At 43.6% G+C, this 12,813-nt stretch overlaps 1 protein-coding gene across 1 annotated transcript in view; it reads right to left on the reverse strand.

Annotated features, from left to right (window-relative positions):
* Window positions 1-12,813, reverse strand: part of LOC124789033 (pickpocket protein 19-like) — a 117,189-nt gene that overhangs the window by 25,503 nt on the left and 78,873 nt on the right. The gene's annotated exons all lie outside the window — the stretch shown is intronic.

Genomic DNA, 12,813 nt, shown 5'->3' on the forward strand with positions numbered 1-12,813 from the left:
GTGGGGCCAAACTCCTGAGCTCATCGGTCCCTAAGCTTACACACTACTTAACCGAACTTAAACTAACTTACGCGAAGGACCACACACACACACACACACACACACACACACACACACACACAGTTTCCGGAGGGAGGTCTCGAGCCGCGCGGATCAAGACAAGACGCCCTAGGCCGCGCAGCTGTCCCACGCGGCGCACGCAGAAGGGAGGGGGGGAAATGAAAGGGAAATTCTGATTCTGTCCATAATAAACAAAAATTCATGGATTTAGAGGGTATGTAATGTTATTATAGTGGTTACAAAACGGTCAAATTTACAAACAACTTCGCACTATGAGCCCACTTATCAGTACGACGTTGCACCCTCCCTGGCCCGGGTGCATGCATTGATTCGTCTGGGAACGGCGTCATAAAGCTGTTGTTTCCTCTCCTGAAGCAAGTTAACCCACGACGGTTGTAACTGTGCAACGTAACAACTGTAACTACTGTAATGTTGCTGCATTAATTTGTTCTGATTGCGGTGCTGATGTTCAAGACCATAAAAGTGGGTTAAAAGCTGTGAGCTATCTGGGGAAGTTAACCTTGCATTACTGCGCAACTGTTTCACCAGGTATCCAGTCTAGCTTACCAAATTCCCAACCAGACTAACATTAATTATAATCTTTTAGTATTCATCTTACGATAACCGGTGATTTATATATATATATATATATATATATATATATATATATATATATATATATATATATATAAGAGAATTTAAATAAAAAGAAATAAATCAGTTTATATTTGGACATTTATTTTAACATTGATCATTGTTCTGTTAAAATTTCAGCATATCAAACTTGATTCATAACTAAACTGGTGCCTTATTTAGGATTGTGAAAATGTGAGTTTGTAATCTTACAGAACACATCAAATAGGGAGCCAAGATTGGGAGACTACATACAACACTGCATTCATAAAATAACACACGAAGAACGTTGAAACATATCCAAGAGGAAATTAACCACAACCAACCGATTCATTTTTCACCCAAAGAAGTTACATTCGTAGCGCAATCCTGTCCGTCATGAAATTACCACACCTGGTATACTAAATTCATACTAACTCTCTGTGAAATCTTCCCGAAAAGAATAGCTGAGGGCTACTTTGATGATTACACCACATGCTTCACGTGGTCAACTTGGTTTACACAAAGACTGTAACTCCACAATTATTTGGATAATTAAAATAAATTAGATCGAAAAGCAATTTACAAAAGAAAAACCTCGAACTGGTTACTATCGTCTTACTATTAACCAGATGGGTCAAACAATTGTATGAGCACGTGGTACTGGTCTCACCCACTTTATGGGTTGAACATAAAGAAAAGTCGCTATATTGAAAAATATTGTCAAGACGAGACGTTATAATCTTACACACATTCGATTTTAAGATTGATGATCTTAGTTAGAGTTACTGATCAATACGTGGTTCCACTTTACTCACAAAGTAGTGACAAAGCAACTAGCGGAAGATATTCTGAACTTCACACTCGAAATACACTGCATTGCAATTTAAGATAACATTAGATATTTTAGAGCTAAACCTGAAATAAAGGTGATTAAATTTTCAGTTAGGCTGAACATAAGAAATCCATTGTCCTACAGACTGAGCAGACACGCGCTTAGCTGGAGATCTTACCACTTCAGACGCTCGCTGCGGACAGACTGATCTGGGCTCCCACCGAGCGTGCTTAACAGATACAAACGGAAGTGACCAGAGAGGCAGCTTCCTATACCAACATGACAAGGGACGGACAGGACCTTACTAAGAATAGAAACTTCTTTGCTTCTAGAAAGCGTAGCTACCTGTTCTGACGTTGGTCCTACTGTTCTCTAGCAGACAGACTTGTCTGCTACCATCAAGCATGCAACTAGAAATACAGTTGCTCATTCATCCTTTCACACAGAAGGGAAGGGGGATGTCAGTATCTTATCATATACAGTATACAAAAGAAAGCGGATGTAGGTTCCGTGTGAGACTGTGTGACATGAATTACATATAAACTGTGTTTTAAATTGTAGTAGGGTGGCAGATCGTTCTTGTTTATGTGTAAAAGTAACACGTTCCACAGCTCAGTCTCCTCCCAGATAGTCAGAAACACCACAGTAAGTTTAGAAGAGGAATTTATGCTGTAAATGACAACATATTTAAGAAATTAACATGACAGGAATCCAACAGAGACCTTTCATAACCCCAACGCTCCTGGAAAAGACTGTGCAGGGAATTTTCTGGCCATGCTAGGACATCCCCAAGCAGGCTTCTCACACCCAACTTAAACGAAAAATGTACAGAAAAGGCAAAAGGTCACCAGCTGCTTCCTAAAACACAATAATTCAACACGTCTTCAGAATCTACCAATTTCAAAGAGAAAAAACCATCTTTGACACCTATTTAAAAGATAGTGTAGACCTAATCCGGTCAGCAAGTAAAAACAATGGTTCCTGTGTCATTAATATGAAAACAATTTCTAGTTGTTACCCTTATGGAGTTCACCAGTATTTGCGCATTGAAAGAGCCAACTGATCACAGGAAAATTTATGACTGTTTATTAACAAGTGAAATTTATGAAAATAGCAAAGGTGCCACAGCAATTAAAAAAACATGAAAATAACATCAGAATTATAAAGCAGAACATTACAATGCACAATCCGCAAAAGCAAGAAAATGATAAGAGAAAGAAACACGTTTTACAAAGTGGTTAACGCAAAAAAATTATATATCATATAAAACTAATAATTTGTAGAATCAAAATAACTTTGTGGCACTAATTTAATCACTCTACTATGTTTCAGTTAGTTAGCAAACAATGATCACTGTGCCATTATACTGAAACTACAATTAATTATGTGACTGTTACCCTTAAGGGGTTCCTCACTATAAATACGCCCCATGCGAAGGCTAATCGATCATAGTCCAATGAGAATGAATAGCTATCTGACTGATACACGACGCAATGCCACAGGAATGAATTTACGAAACAAAATATCACAAATCTAATACATCACACAAAAACAAACATTGAGAAATAAAACAGCTCTGAAAGTAGAGTAGTCAACGTCTAAAAAAAATACCAATAAATAAAACACCTGAAAATACAAGATTCAGTCTAATAAACAAAGAACACCAATAAATCGAACCCCTGCAAAATACACGATCAAAGTTTCTGTGAAAGAACACACATATATGCGCTGGACTAAGAACCGTATAATCACTGTTCACTGGCACACTCTGTAGTTCCACTGTTCCGAGGCACAATATAAGAAGGGGGGGGGGGGGGGGGGGGTTCGTCGCCGTAGCTGTCAGTAGGGATTTTTGTCCATCTGTTGCGTGCAATCCCGCCGTCTCTGCCCTCTCATGAAGTTTCTCTTGGTGGCCCGAGTCCCATACATCTCGATTTGGTTCCATGTTTGTGTTGTCAAATTCGTCCGGTATCCTCTTTTGACACGCCAGGTTGATATTCCTGGGCAAGGATGACACTTAATGGCTCTTCTTTGTGCCACCCTTAGCTACCAGAGAACATCGAACTATGATTTACTGTCGCTTGGCAGTGGGCATCCGCCAAGAAATGTTGATAGGCGTCGTTAAAGTGTGCCAGTTTCTCTGGACAGTATGTATCAAAAGGCTCCACACCCCTTGTGTTGTTACATTCTTGAGTTATCCTCAATTGGCTCTCCGGTTTGATATTCCTGGGCAAGGATGACACTTAATGGCTCTCCTTTGTGCCACCCTTAGCGACCAGAGAACACCAAACCATGATTTACTGTCGCTTGACAATGGGCTTCCGCCAAGAAATGTTGATAGTCGTCGTTGACGTCTGCATGTTTCTCTGGACAGTACCTGTCAAAAGGCTCCAATTTCGTACCTTCTTTAAGTTACCTTTCGCTTCCAAATCAGTTATTTCGCCTGTGGTGGTTATTCTGGATTCATTTCTCATGAATGGCAAAATTGTGGTCTCCTCTATTCTGTAAAACAGTTTCATCTTAACATATTGAACTTACAACAGACACAAAAGATCCGAATCCTTCCGTAGTTTAAATGACAAATGTTTTGCTTCATCCTTACTACATTAAACCAAGCTTTCCTTTGGCCCCATAATCAAAATTATGTAATCTTCCTCTACCTTCAAGAGAGAAATTTCTTCAGTTCAACTCATATAGGCAGCAGTGCATCCAGCACCAGCGAAAACAGTAAGCTGTAATGCTCACAGCATCAACAAAACACATAAACGTCACTTTTCTAGGACAAGTATTATCGCAGAATAATTCTTTAGGCTCTGGCTCAACTTCAATGAAGACTACCAAAAGGTTCCATATTTCTGTTCTATTCTCCATTTGCTGAAAAACTGCTCGTATTTGACTACCAGAATAATATTTCAGGGCCACGTAAATTACACAAACCACAACTCTTCTTTCACCTTGAAGGGACTCAATCTACTTACGAAATCCACAGACAGCACTTTACGTACTCAGCTATAAAGAACAAAAAGGACATATATCATCAATATTAACATATTAGCGTATATTGGGAAGCCATTGGTTAAACAATCGTATTATCGCATCCTGTTTTCAAGATTTCAAACTTACTCATTCCTTTCTCAGAGTTCTCCTATCTGAAAATATTCATACAGCACGCATACTATAGTAAGAGATCCTCATTTATACTGACAGATATAGGATAGTAATAGATAGATAGTAGCACTGAAAGCAGAAAATCGGAAACAAGGCTACTAACAGCTGGGGACCTGGGTTTGCCAGACCCATAATACCCACAGATTGGATATTCCCCTAAGTTTTGCATTAATTCAACACAGATCTTGCTTCTCTCAGGAACGACTCTTTCCAATTTACACAAAAAAACCATAAACAGCATTTCACTCGTTCACAAAGAAACCTTTTATCTTCACATTTGAACCAACCTAAATCCTAATTGCACAAGGAAAGAAAAAAAACTAAAAAGATCACTTTAATCAAATACATAGAAACATCTTTATCATTATTTTTACCAACATGTTATTCAAAATGCATTTATCATAAATGTAAACTAATCAATTCTTTCTCTTCACCGACCTCTCTACTCCTCACTGTCCTTTCTGTATACACTATGTACTCATTTGCCATGTCGCTCATTTGTTCCGATTGGGCGCCTTCTGCGCTGATCATTTGTCATTGCCGGTTTTGTTCATTTCCATTTGCTGGATTATGTCTACGGTTGGCCGGCCGAATTTCAACATCATGTGGTGCTCCGCCTACAATCCTATTCCCACCATGTTCATCGTAGTATCGATTCTGGTTGCCGTACCTGTTGCTCTCACGATCTTGTCCACGTCCTCGATCATTTCCGTTGTTCCACCTGTGTTCGCGACTGTTACCCCAGTTTCTGTACGGCCGGTCCCGATTATTGTTCCGTTCGCGTCGCGACGACCAGTCACGCCGTTGATTAGTACTACGGCCACGACTGCGGTCGCACTGCTGTGCCCCGGAATAACTTTGTGCCTGATTAGGCGGGCATTCTCCTGTATTATATTCCAACTCTTGGAGAAGTGTCTTAAACGTTTCCACGTCCTCTTTGCATCGTCCCGCAAGAATGACGTGGCGCAAGTGCATCGGCAATTTGGTGATGCATATCCTAATTAGTTCCGCAGGCCCGTATGGGTCGTATAGAAATTGATTTGCCTGCAGCATGTGGTCGAATAGGCGTGCTGGGCTGCCGAAACCAGACTGGTTCAAATTTGGCAGCATAATTATGCCATGCTTGACCCTATCTTGGGCCGCTTCCGACCAATAGGCGGACAGAAAGGCTTGTCGAAACTCCCGAGTGGAGTTGCAGTGACGCGCTGCCGACCTCATGCGAATCGCCGGTTCGCCTTCCAAATTTTTTTTTTGGTCATCAGTCTACTGACTGGTCTGATGCGGCCCGCCACGAATTCCTTTCCTGTGCTAACCTCTTCATCTCAGAGTAGCACTTGCAACCTACGTCCTCAATTATTTGCTTGACGTATTCCAATCTCTGTCTTCCTCTACAGTTTTGCCCTCTACAGCTCCCTCTAGTACCATGGAAGTCATTCCCTCATGTCTTAGCAGATGTCCTATCATCCTGTCCTTCTCCTTATCAGTGTTTTCCACATATTCCTTTCTTCTCCGATTCTGCATAGAACCTCCTCATTCCTTACCTCATCAGTCCACCTAATTTTCAACATTTGTCTATAGCACCACATCTCAAATGCTTCGATTCTCTTCTGTTCCGGTTTTCCCACAGTCCGCCGGCCGCGATGATCTAGCGGTTCTAGGCGCGCAGTCCGGAACCGCGCGGCTGCTACGGTGGCAGGTTCGAATCCTGCCTCGGGCATGGATGTGTGCACCCGTAACCATCTGCGTGAGAAAGAAGTCTTAAGTTTGCTAAATGTTTGAGAATCTTGTAAATGAGGTGAGACTTGGATACCAACTTGGTATTAACCTGGTGGTATGTATAAAACCACCTAAAACCACGTCCAGTCTGGCCGGAACACCGACACTTGTCGTCAAACCGCAGGGCAGATTCGATCCGGGGCCCACACACATCCAAGTTCCGGAAACGGCACTTTAATACATACGACTATATGGGCGTGTAAAATACTTTAAGTGCTAAAATACTAAAAAATCGACGTGTCAACCATGTAACAAAAATGGTTCAAATGGCTCTGAGCGCTATGGGACTTAACATCTGAGGTCATCAGTCCCCTAGACTTCGAACTACTTAAACCTAACTAACCTACGGGACATCACACACATCCACGCCCGAGGCAGGATTCAAACCTGCGGCCGTAGCAGCAGCGCGGTTCCAGACTAAAGCGCCTAGAACCGCTAGGTCATAGCGGCCGGCAACCATACTACAGCTGGTTTCTTCAGAGCGTACACTAATTTAGTTGCGGAATCGGTGCTTCAATATATACTGTCGGGAAAAAAGTCGTAACACCAAGAACAAGTTGTGCCAAATAAACGAATGTTGGTAGGCGTGTTTCTACATCTGAAAGATGACGTCTAATCAAATTTCGCGCCAATGCATAAGAGTGGCGCTAGTAACGCCACTATGAGAATGCAAATCAGGTTTGCTGTAAACAAACGCTGTAACGATCGTGAGCGTTAGTTACCTTTGAGATTGGGCGTGGTGAGTTGATGTTAGTCAACAATGCCTCTGAAGCGACAAAGATGCCGTTGTCAACACCTCACAGTGTTTGTACGAGATCGTGTAATAGGGCTAAGATATTGGCCTTGTTGTTGGGCGCCCGTAAGCTCCTCCAACGAGAAGCTGGACGTTCCTTCTGCGATATTGCAGAAAGACTTGGTAAGGAACGTAGTCACTGTACATGATTGCTGTCAGCGGCGGTCACGAGAATGTACGGTCGCTAGAAGACCAGCCTCTGGACGGGCACGTGGCACTACCGAGAGGGAAGACCATCATGTTCGGCGTATGGCTCTTGCGCATAGTACTGCATCTGCAGCAGCAATTTGAGCAGCAGGTGGCACCTCGTGACACAACAAACTGTTACACATCGGTTGATTCGAGGACATCTCCGAGCCAGACTCCAAAACGACCCTCATTTGCAACTTCAGTGGTGTCAACCGAGATCTCATGGGAGGGCAAGGATGAAGTCTGTTGTGTTTTCTGGTGAGGGCTGGTTCTGCCTCGGCGCAGTTATGGCTGTGCGTTGGTTAGAACGAGAGAAGTTGAGGATCTGCAACCAATCTGTTTGCGTGCTAGACGCACTGGACCTACAACTTGAGCTGTGGTGTGGAATGCGATGTTGTATGACGGCAGGAACACAATCGTGGTTAGTACGTCAGTCTAGTGATTCGACCTGTTGTGCAGCCATTCTTGACAGCGTTCCAAGGGGTGTTTTCCAACAGGACAACGTTCCCCCACACACCGCTGTTGCAACCCAATATGTTCTACATAGTGTCGACATGTTGCCTTGGGCTGCTCGATCACAAGACCTGTCTCCAGCCGAACACATATGGGACATCATCGGACGGTAACTCCGGCGTCATCCACAAACAGCGCAAACCGTCCCTGTATTGACAGAACAAGAACAACAAGAATGGAAATCCATCCCGCAAGCTGACATCCGACACCTGTAAAACACAATGCATCCACGTTTGCATGTTTGGATTCCAAATTCTGGCTTTTACACCGGTTATTAATGTATCAGCATTTCAGATTTGCAAAGGCGTATCTCTTGCTTACGTTAACCTGTGATCATGCAATGTTAATAATATGCCACCTAGATCATTACCCTACATTAATTATCTTTTGGTGTTACGATTTTTCCTTCAGTGTATATCGTTTCTAGCAATGTTTTAAGATTTACATTTTATTCGTTCTTAACCAAGCTAAGGTTCGTGGTTTATCCGGCTTGTTGGTGTCGATCTATCGTGCTGCTCAAATCAAACATAGTTCTTATTATCTGCTCTGCAGATGAGAACAAGCCTTCTGGTTTCCCCAATGTAGGCGACACCGCAATGTTCTCGTATACGCCTGCCGTGTTCAGAACGGCGTCCTTTTACCTCTGCATCTACATCTATACTCAACAAACCGCTGTGAAACGTACGACAGGACGTACGTCCCATTGTACCATTTATTAGCGTTTTTTTCCGGTTCCATTCACATGTGGAGCGCGGGAAGATTGGTTGAATGCCTCATTGTGTTCTGTAATTAATCTAATCGGGTCCTTACGAGGAGTGATATGTAGGGGGTTGCATTGTGTCCACAGAGTCATTTAAAGCCGGTTTTTGAAACTTTGTAACTAGGCTTACTCGGGATGGTTTACTTTTATCTTCACGAGTCTGCCAGTTCAGTTTCTTGATCTCTGTAACAGTCTTCCATAGGTCAAAATCCAGTGACCATTCATGCTGCTTTTCTCTGTATACATTCAATATCCCATTACTTCTCTTTGGTCCCACACACTTGAGCAATATTCTAGTCTGGGACACAGGAGCTATTTTTAAGCCGTCTCCTCTGTAGACTGCTTGTATTTCGCAAGTATTCTACCAATAACCCAAATTCTGCCATCTGCTTTCGCCACGACTGACTGAGCCTTTGTGATTACTCCATTTCGTGTCGCTACACAGTGTGACACAAAGGTGTTTATATGAGTTAACGGATCCCAACTGCGACTCATTGACATTGTAAGTATAACATACTTGCTGTATTCTTTCGTGAATATTTAAAGCGAGTTATCAGTCTTTGCAGCACTTTGAAATCTTATCAAGATTTGACTGAATGTTTATGCAGCCTCTTTCAGACATTATTTCGTTATAGATAACTGATTCATCTGCGAAAAACTTGAGTTTATTATTAAAAGTGTCAGCAAAGTGATTAATAGTCAACATGAATAGGAAGGGTCGCAACACACTCCCTCGAGGGCACACCAGAAGTTAATTGTACATGTGTCGATGACTCTCCATGCAAGATAACTTGCTGCGTCCTCACTACCAAAAAAACCCTCAATCCAGCCACATATATCCTTGGCAGAAGCTAGCAAATTCTGGCTTCTGTTGACACTCTGGAAAACTGATTTTAAGCCTCCTAGGAAATTACCGCCTACTCGTTCGCTAACAGCGTTGATGTAAGGTAAGCACACCACTGAGAGCTGTTCTTTTACTTCATTTTCTGTACCTCGCTTCCTGTTGAACGTTAACTGTTTCAGTTGTTAGTTGACATTGCCTTTGTACCACTGACGCGTTGGGTTTGGGCAGTTAGCGTTTGTAGAACGGAACACTTCTGAGCCGAGTACAGCGTGCAGGTACCGGGTTAGTGTGGTTAGGTACCCAGTAAACTTCGTGTACCAGATCGCTGTTGGGAGTTCTGTAGACCTGCACACCCATAAAGGGATGCGCCATTACTCTCTTGTTCTAGTATAAACTGAATAACAATATGCAGACTGTTAATATGCTGACGAAACGTTTCCATCTCTGCTTCTGCATGAGGCCAATTGAAAGCATCGGCCACGTATCACAGCCAACAGCACGAACTGAACAGCACAAAGCTTGACGTAATTTGCTCACAAGATTTCATGAGCATGTCTGCTGTTATCAGAGAGTGGTTGTCCCATTGCCACTACGTCCGTTTGTTCATAGTATGATCCACGACACGTGAAACAGATCGACAACAGACATAACCATACCCCGTCAAAGGCCACAGTTGTATTCATTTCTGAAGAAAACTAATAATCTCTCTTCCTAAGATATGTTGGTGAAGAGAGAAATTAGAGCAAGGATTACCATTAAATCAGTTTGCTCTGTCCAATGGTCGTGTACCAGTTGGATGAAGTAAGTCGAATCCATCACATTCGATTCTGTGTGTCCCACAACGTTATACAGTTTTCTAATCAGATACTTCGCCATATTGAAGGAGGGTGAATTGTTTCCATTACTTATAGGCCTGTAGGCCCATAAATTCGTAGTGTTGCAGGAACTGTCGCTATGGCCGGCCGGGGTGGCCGAGCGGTTCTAGGCGCTACAGTCTGAGAACCACGCGACCGCTACGGTCGCAGGTTCGAATCCTGCCTCGGGCATGGATGTGTGTGATGTCCTTAGGTTGGTTAGGTTTAAGTAGTTCTAAGTTCAAGGGGACTGATGACCTCAGAAGTTAAGTCCCATAGTGCTCAGAGCCATTTGAACCATTTTGAACTATCACTATGAGTCATCTGGCTATGTCATTATTAGTTCTGGAGTCTTTGATTTAGTCTTTCACCATCTAAGATATTGGAATAGTACCACAAGCTAACACTAAAAATGTGTTAAGGTTCTTCACTGGAGATGCCAGAAGTCAAGCCGCTTGAGTCAATGACCGGCAAACTTTCAACTAGGAGGAAATATTGAGCAGGCCAAGGTGAACACGGAAGCGATTGCTACAAGGGGGGAACAGTCGAGCGCCTCAGTCCGCAGATGGCTTCATGGCAACAGGCATATCGTGGCACTGGTAATACAGCAAGGTCTTAAGAAAGCCAAGTAATGACGCCACAATAACTATTCAGCCACTGATGCAGCAAAAAAGACCGCTTAAGACGAAGTTAAGGAAGTATGAAGCCACTATAATAGCTGACCATACAAAAAAACTAGTAGATGGGATGTCAGTGCTGCCAGAACCACGGCAGAGCGCAGGAAATGCGCCGGTATAAACACAACGCCTTCCTTGACCTCACTCTCAGTTGCAGTTGTCCCCTGTACAGGGAGAGGTTATGTCAGTCGACTCTCTGTACGTCTAATCGTCTACAGTCATCTCATGCTGCAGCGCCAACTGCCGAGTCATCACTAATGCAGTGCAGAGACCGCCATCACTGGAGGTTTGACCGAAGGCCCAAGAAGCTGAGCGCCACCCGCCGTAGTGAGAGTGAGCTACTGTTGCTACTCACACCGTCCTTACACCAGGGCTCACCTAAGTGGAGGCCGCGAGTCGAAAGCTACACGAGAATGAGTCTTCAGGCTAGGCTGGAGGGGAGTGTCCTGGCCAGATACCCTCAATGAGAGCGCTTCGGAGATCAGCCCGCAGAGGCTGCTGTCCGCCGCCGTCCATCGAGGACGACGCCAGATTACCCGCCTGCGAGCCACCGCCCTGCGGTGACGTAACGGCTGCCACACGAGCCTTTAGTCGACACAGTATTTCTGCTGGGCGACGAGCACCCGTTACCGTTGACTTGGTCCGCACAATGCTGGCCCGGTTGAGCTGCCATTTCCTAGGGAGGACAGTTCTCTATTTCTGATTAATAATTGTTCCACTAAGAATAATGTTTTCTTGATGGTCTCGAGCGTGGATAGATCCTCCTCATCGCACCCTGCTCGGCCCAATCATGACAGTCGTAGGGGTCTTGCACAGGACCCATCGAGTGAGATGGCGCAGTGCTTAGCTGACTGGACTCACATTTGGGAGAACGGTAGTTCAGACCCCGTCCAGCCAACCAGATTTAGGTTTCCCATGATTTCCCTAAATCGCTCTACGCAATTTCCGGGATGGTTCCTTTCAAAAGGGCATGGCCGATTTCCTTCCCCCTCCTTGACATAATCCAAGCTTTTCGTTCCATCTCTAATGATGTCAATGTTGACCGAACGTTTAATCCAGTCTTCCTTCCTTCTTTCCTTCCTTCCTTCCATTTCCCATAATATTTTCTTCGTCAGATTATTCCTGAGTTTCTTGTAGGTAAGATCACTCAACAAATCGATTATTTTCTATTCATACAACACAGTGCCGGCCGGAGTGGGCGAGCGGTTCTAGGCGCTACAGTCTGGAACCGCGTGACAGCTACGGTCGCAGGTTCGAATCCTGCCTCGGGCATGGATGTGTGCGATGTCCTTATGTTAGTTAGGTTTACGTAGTTCTAAGTTCTAGGGGACTGATGACCTCAGAATTTAAGTCCCATAGTGAAAAATTCCCATTTGAAAAATTTTTGAACCACAACACAGTGTTCGTTACAACCATAACATGCCCTTATGCCCTTTATCGGCATGGAGAATCGAAATGTGCTCATTGCTACTCATTTCTCACTCTCTCTTCCTTGCTTTGTGATGTGTTTGGACGGTTTCTCTCTTTGTAAGATTCATAGTGTATACTATCTTGTCTTTTAGGTTAAGAATTGTGAAAACTGTCGTATGTCGATCGACAGACTGAATAATTTCTTGTAGGCGTCGCTATAAAGTTCTGCCACCTGGACGGTATTTCCGTCGCTGCTTCGTTGACAGTCTGTGACGACAGGTTTATGTTGATTCTAGATGCATTCACATTCTGATTTCTTTCC

Source organism: Schistocerca piceifrons, chromosome 3 (assembly GCF_021461385.2).
Source record: "Schistocerca piceifrons isolate TAMUIC-IGC-003096 chromosome 3, iqSchPice1.1, whole genome shotgun sequence".
Taxonomy (NCBI): domain Eukaryota; kingdom Metazoa; phylum Arthropoda; class Insecta; order Orthoptera; family Acrididae; genus Schistocerca; species Schistocerca piceifrons.